Genomic DNA, 5,813 nt, shown 5'->3' on the forward strand with positions numbered 1-5,813 from the left:
GCCCATCTGTAGACAATTGGACATCCCCTTACAGAAGGGTCACAGGGAGGAGACGAGTCAGTCGGGGTGCAGTGTAGCAATGATGAAACATACAACTTTCCTCTAGTTCCTAAATTCTTCTTCCCCTGCCCACTGTCATGATCCCAAATCTACCCTACAAATCTGGCTAGACCAGAGGATGTACACTGGTACAGATAAGAACTGGAAACACAGGGAATCCAGGGTGGATGATCCCTTCAGGACCAGTGGTGAGAGTGGCAATATTGGGAGGGTGGAGCGAAGGTGGGGTGGAAAGGGAGAACCGATTTCAGGGGTCTACATATAACCTCCTCCCTGGGGGATTCAACAGAAAAGTGGGTGAGGGGAGTCGTCAGACAGTGCAAGATATGACAAAATAATAATTTATAAATTATCAATGGTTCATGAGGGAGGGGGAGAGGAGAGGGAGGGGGAAAATGAGGAGCTGCTGCCAGGGGCTTAAGTGGAGAGCAACTGTTTTGAGAATGATGAGAGCAATGACTGTACAAATGTGCTTTACACAATGGCTGTATGTGTGGATTGTGATAAGAGTTGTATGAGCCCCTAATGAAATGATTGAAGAAAAGATGTGCTCTCTCGGAAGCAGGCTGAGCCCTCTCACAAGTGGGACTCTCACTACTATCAACAAACAAGAGCCAGGAGTGGAGTATGTCCTTTGGCGCCCGAGATCCTTAGTTCTGAGTCACCTGGATCGGAGACAGAAAGCTGTGACACCAGGCAGGGGAGTGACCACCTGTGTTACTCTAGGTACTTTCGAGAAACAAATCCACAGAAACTCATGTATAAGAGAGTTTTATATAAAGATTAAGCGCGCATCAAGAAAACATCCCAACCAAGTGCTGCCCACAAAAATCCAACATTAGCCCATTGACCCATATGTCCGACACCAATCCACAATGTTAGTCCTCCTCCATCTCACAAAACAGATGCAAACATGCCGACTGCAGGAAGAAAGCCGAGTCAGTGAATGTGTAAGCATCTCGGTGCTGGCAGGGGTCTCCACACGGCTGCTCCAGCTCCCAGGGCTGCTTCGGGGTAGGTTCGTGTGGCTTCTCCTCAGGGATGTCTTGAGGAAGTGAGCCTTGCCATCGGGGAACTGGCTAAAGCAGCTGCACCCTGATCCAACTATCAGCAAGCAAGGGACCTGAGAACTAGAAAGGCGAGGCTCACTGAGCCATGTATCCCTCTACCCTTTAATTAACCCCACATGTGTTTATCAGCCAGGTTGACACAATAAACTAGCTACCTCACCACCACAGAACCAAGAGCCAAAGCATGAGACAGAACTGTGGGTTAAGCTAAGTGCCTCTGGGCAAGAGGCTCACTCATAGAGTGGGGTGCCTCTAGGGACTCAATTGGGGAACAAGTTTTGCTGACCCAGGGAAGCTAGAGCCAGAGCTTTGAGCTAAGGTTTCTGGTGAAGTAGAATGCCTCTGGGCATTTATCAACAAAGCTAGAAGAGCTTTGCAAAATGCCTGAGCCAAGCAGGGGTCAGGACAAGGTGGTGAGAGCCAGAGAGCGCCTGACCTGCAGCCATGCAGAGCAGAGACCATCTGGCCCAGTACTGTATCCGGACCATTTCTGGTGTTGAAATGTAGCCTGTTAACTTCCCTCATAACCTTCTTAACTGTGAGTACTGCCTGTGAGTTCTGTGTAGCCTATGCAATGAGTTTCTGAATCCAGCAGAGACATCAAGTGGTGCAGGACGAGCAGCGAGCAGCGGGCGCTAGAATTGGTAAGGAGGTTGGAGGTTGGAGGCATGTTTGAGCACCGCCTCATAGGAATCAACCGTGGATTAAGATGGAGCTTGATTCTCCAACCCCCTTTCGAAGACAGAGGAAATCATATGCTGGCCCTGCCATGCTTTTCACGGTAGCGTACAGGCTCACATGTTTTTCACCACATCAAACATCAGAGACTCCAGCAGTCATGGCCCTACCCTTTGAGACTGAGACAGCTCTGCTGCCCAAGCTCCTTGTCTCTTCAGCTTCTGTCTCCTTTGTCTCCTCTCCACATCTGTGGACCCATTGTTGCAGAGAGATGTCTAAGGAGATTGACATGCATCTTCCCCTAGGTCTAGTTGGTTCTCAGCACAGGGACCCAGGGTCCAAAGGACATGCTCCACTCCTGGCTCTTCTTTTTCAGTGATCAGCTGTGATGAACCCCCTATGAAATTGTTCATTACAGATTAGTAAGAAATTGTTCACTACAGATTAGTAAGCTGTGTGCTTACCTGGTGTGTTGGGTAATACACTCCTGAGCACATGGCAAAAGGGGATATAACTAGGGAAAAACACTTCTGTAGAGTGTTCTGGGAATGTAAGACCTTGACATGCTTTCACTTTTCTGAGGGCAAAGCTGAGGCATAGAGGAGAGCAGAGGAATGGAGCTGGAACCCAAATCAAACCATACCCGCAGTCTTGTCCTTCCCTGAGAGTCCAGTTTGAGACATTTCCCGCCCACCCATTATATACCATTGAACGCATCCTCCCTAGTGTTCACCCTTATATTCAAGATTAAGTCCAGCTTACATCAGTGAGTGAATTCTGCCTCAGAGTGACCCTATAGGATGGGGTAGAATTGCCCCATCTGGGTTTGTAAGGCTGTAAATATCTACAGGGGCAGAAATCCCCATCTTTCTCCCTTGAAGTGACTGGTGAGTTTGAACTGCTGACTTTGCAGTTCGTATCCAATGAGAAATCCACTACACCACCAGGGCTCCTTCAAGGCTAGACAGTGAATAGATTAAGAGACGTATACCCTTATGAGCTATTAAAACCCACCATATAGATATTAGTCATCAACCAATCCATTAACAACAGCAGAAATAATTCAGGCATGACTAAAAGTTGGCTGACCACTGTAGTTGATCATTAGACTTTAATTCTTTTTTTAAACATTTTATTAGGGGCTCATACAACTCTTATCACAATCCATGCTTATACATACATCAATTGTGTAAAGCACATCTGTACATTCTTTGCCCTAATCATTTTCTTTTTTTTTTTCCGTTAGACTTTAATTCTTACCCGTATGTTATATTGTGCTATGGTTGGAGCATTCTCTTGGGTCACCCTTCTTTGAAATGGGCACACATCTGGAGCTCTTCCAGTCAGTTGGCCAAGTAGCTCTCTTCCAAATTTCCTGGCACAGACGCGTGAGTGCTTCCAGCGCTTCACTGGCTTGTTGAAAGGCTTCCATTGGTGTTCCATCAATGCCGGGAGCCTCGCTTTGGGTTGATGCTTTCTGTGCATTCTGACTTTCTTCCTCCAGCGCTGTTGGGTTTTCCTCACATGCTACCTCCTGCAGTGTTGGACTGCCCACTAGTTCTGTTTGCAACAGTGACTCCATGTAGTCTGTCCATCTTCCTGCACCGTTTAATATTTTGTCCATACAAGCTTTCAAGATTACAACTGTCTTTAGTTCTTTCCATTACTCTATGATTAAGAGTGAAGTTTCGGAGCCGCTTCTGACTTCCGCTTTGATCGTCTCTTTCTTTCTGTCTTTTTAATGACTTTTGGCTTTCTTTATGAATGATGGTCTTCTGTCATCCGAGTTCAGTGCAGCAAAGCTGTTCTTGAGATGTGAGATATATTCAAGGTCTCATAGACTTCTTTTCATTTTCTTCAGCTTCAATCTGAACTTAGATATGAGCAATTGATGGTCTGCTTCACAGGCAGCTCTGGCCTGGTTTTTGCTGCTGACATCGAGCTTCTCCATCCTCTCTTCCCACAGATGTAGTCAATGTGGTTTCTGTGAATTCCATCTGGAACACTCCATGTGTATAGTTGCTATTTGTTGCTGAAAAAGGTATTTGCTGTGAACAAGTTGTTGGTCTTGCAAAACTCTACCATAGGACCCCCAGTTTTATTTTTTATTACTAAGGCCGTATTTTCCAATCACTGTTCCTTCCTCTTTGTTTCCAACTTTCATATTCCAATCACTGATAAAATTTTTAATGCATCTTGACTGCATGTTTGATCAGTTTTGACTGATGTTGTTAGAATTCTTCAATGTCTGCATCATAGCTTTCACGGTTGGTGTATAAATTTGAGCAATAATTGTTTTGATTGGATTTCCTTGAAGGTGGGTAGATATGATCCTATCACAGACAACATTGCACTTGAAGATAAACCTCGAAACATCCTTTTTAACAATGAATGCAATGTGTCTTGATAGTGTCATGCCCAGCCTAGAAAAGCATATGATTTCCCTGGCCAGTACAAGTCCATTTCAGCTAACTAATACCTGCGATATTGCTCTTTATGCATTCGTTTCATTTTGGATGACTTCCAACTTTCCTAGATTCATACTTCATGCACTTACAGTTCTGATTATTAGTGGATTCTTGCAGCCGTCTCTTCTCATTCTGAGTTGTGCCCCATCGGCAAATGAAGATTCTGAAGGCTTTCTTCCCACGCAGTGAACTCCATCCCCTTCACCATGGCCGACTCTACGTTGAGAAAGCGGCTCCTCCTCAGTCACATGTCCAGTGCCTTCTGACCTGAAGGGCCCATCCTCTGCACTAACTCGGACACTGTTCTGCTCCCGTTCAGTAGGGGGCTATCTGGCAATGTTTCGATGCCACGCATAAGGTTTTCGGTGGCACCTTCCTCGGAAGTAGACAGCCAATCCCTTCTTCGTTGTCTGTTCTTAGTCTGGATGCTCCGCTGCAGCCTGTTCGCTTTGGGTGACCCTGCTGGCATGTGAAAGACAGTGACATCGCTTCCAGCATCTCAGCAACACGCCAGCCACCACTGCAAGACAAATGGACAGACCAGGGGTGACGCCCAACATAACAACCTGCATACGTACAGCACAGTGGCTTTTGCATTCAAAATTGATTTATATATCACATTCAACTAATTGATAATTCAGTCCATGGGCAGAATTCTTGCTCGCTGGAACTTCGGAAAAGTTTGCTGATTGTCCATGCTTGGAGGCCTGTCAGAAAAACCGTGCTATGTGAAATCTGATCTTGATACTCCCTGGCTTCGGGACGTTCCCTAAATTGTATTCAGGGGGATGGAAGTCGTGAGGATCCCATGCATGTCAGAGCGGTAACGTGCTGCATCGGGTCTCAACAGCGGATTTGTCAGAAGCGTATTGTCAGACATTTTCCCCAAGGCTCCTCTGGGTGGACCCGATCCTCGAACCTTTTGGTTAGCACTTCTGTTGTTATTTTGTGTCGTGCGTCAGTTTTGACAGAAGGCAATCTGATGGGCCAGAGTAAAATTGTTCCATCCATAGGGTTTGAAAGACGCCACTTATGGGAACAAGTTGCCCAGTCTTATCTCTCATGGAGGAGCTGGTGGGTCCCACCGGGGACGTTGGTTCGCTGTGCTGCTTAGCCGTTCATGTCACCAGGGCCCCTTAGTATCGCCCGAGCTTTCAGCTTTTCCTATTTCTTCCCTATTGGAGTTTACACGCTGTGCAAGTTACAGAATTTCATGTCAACTTGGAGATCTATCAAAGTGGAGGGGTGGAATTTAGGCTGTCAGTCCCGTCACAGCCTGATGGTGACTCCTTGTGTGCGTGACCTTCTCAAAAGGCATGCCTGGAGAACCTCAGCCCTCTCTCTCTCTCTCAGCCTTCACCTTCCTGCTGCAGAACCACCAGCCTTGGGTCCACATGACTTTACACGCACCAGGCAGTGATCTTCCTGCACTCTGCATCATTGTACGTGGCTGCGTGAGTCTGAAGAGGACTTGTGGACTAGTATTGGACGTGCGGACTTGAGTTGGACTGCGCTGGGATGTTTTTGTGATATGCAA

The sequence above is a fragment of the Tenrec ecaudatus genome, chromosome 8 (genome assembly GCF_050624435.1).
Source record: "Tenrec ecaudatus isolate mTenEca1 chromosome 8, mTenEca1.hap1, whole genome shotgun sequence".
NCBI classification, from domain to species: domain Eukaryota; kingdom Metazoa; phylum Chordata; class Mammalia; order Afrosoricida; family Tenrecidae; genus Tenrec; species Tenrec ecaudatus.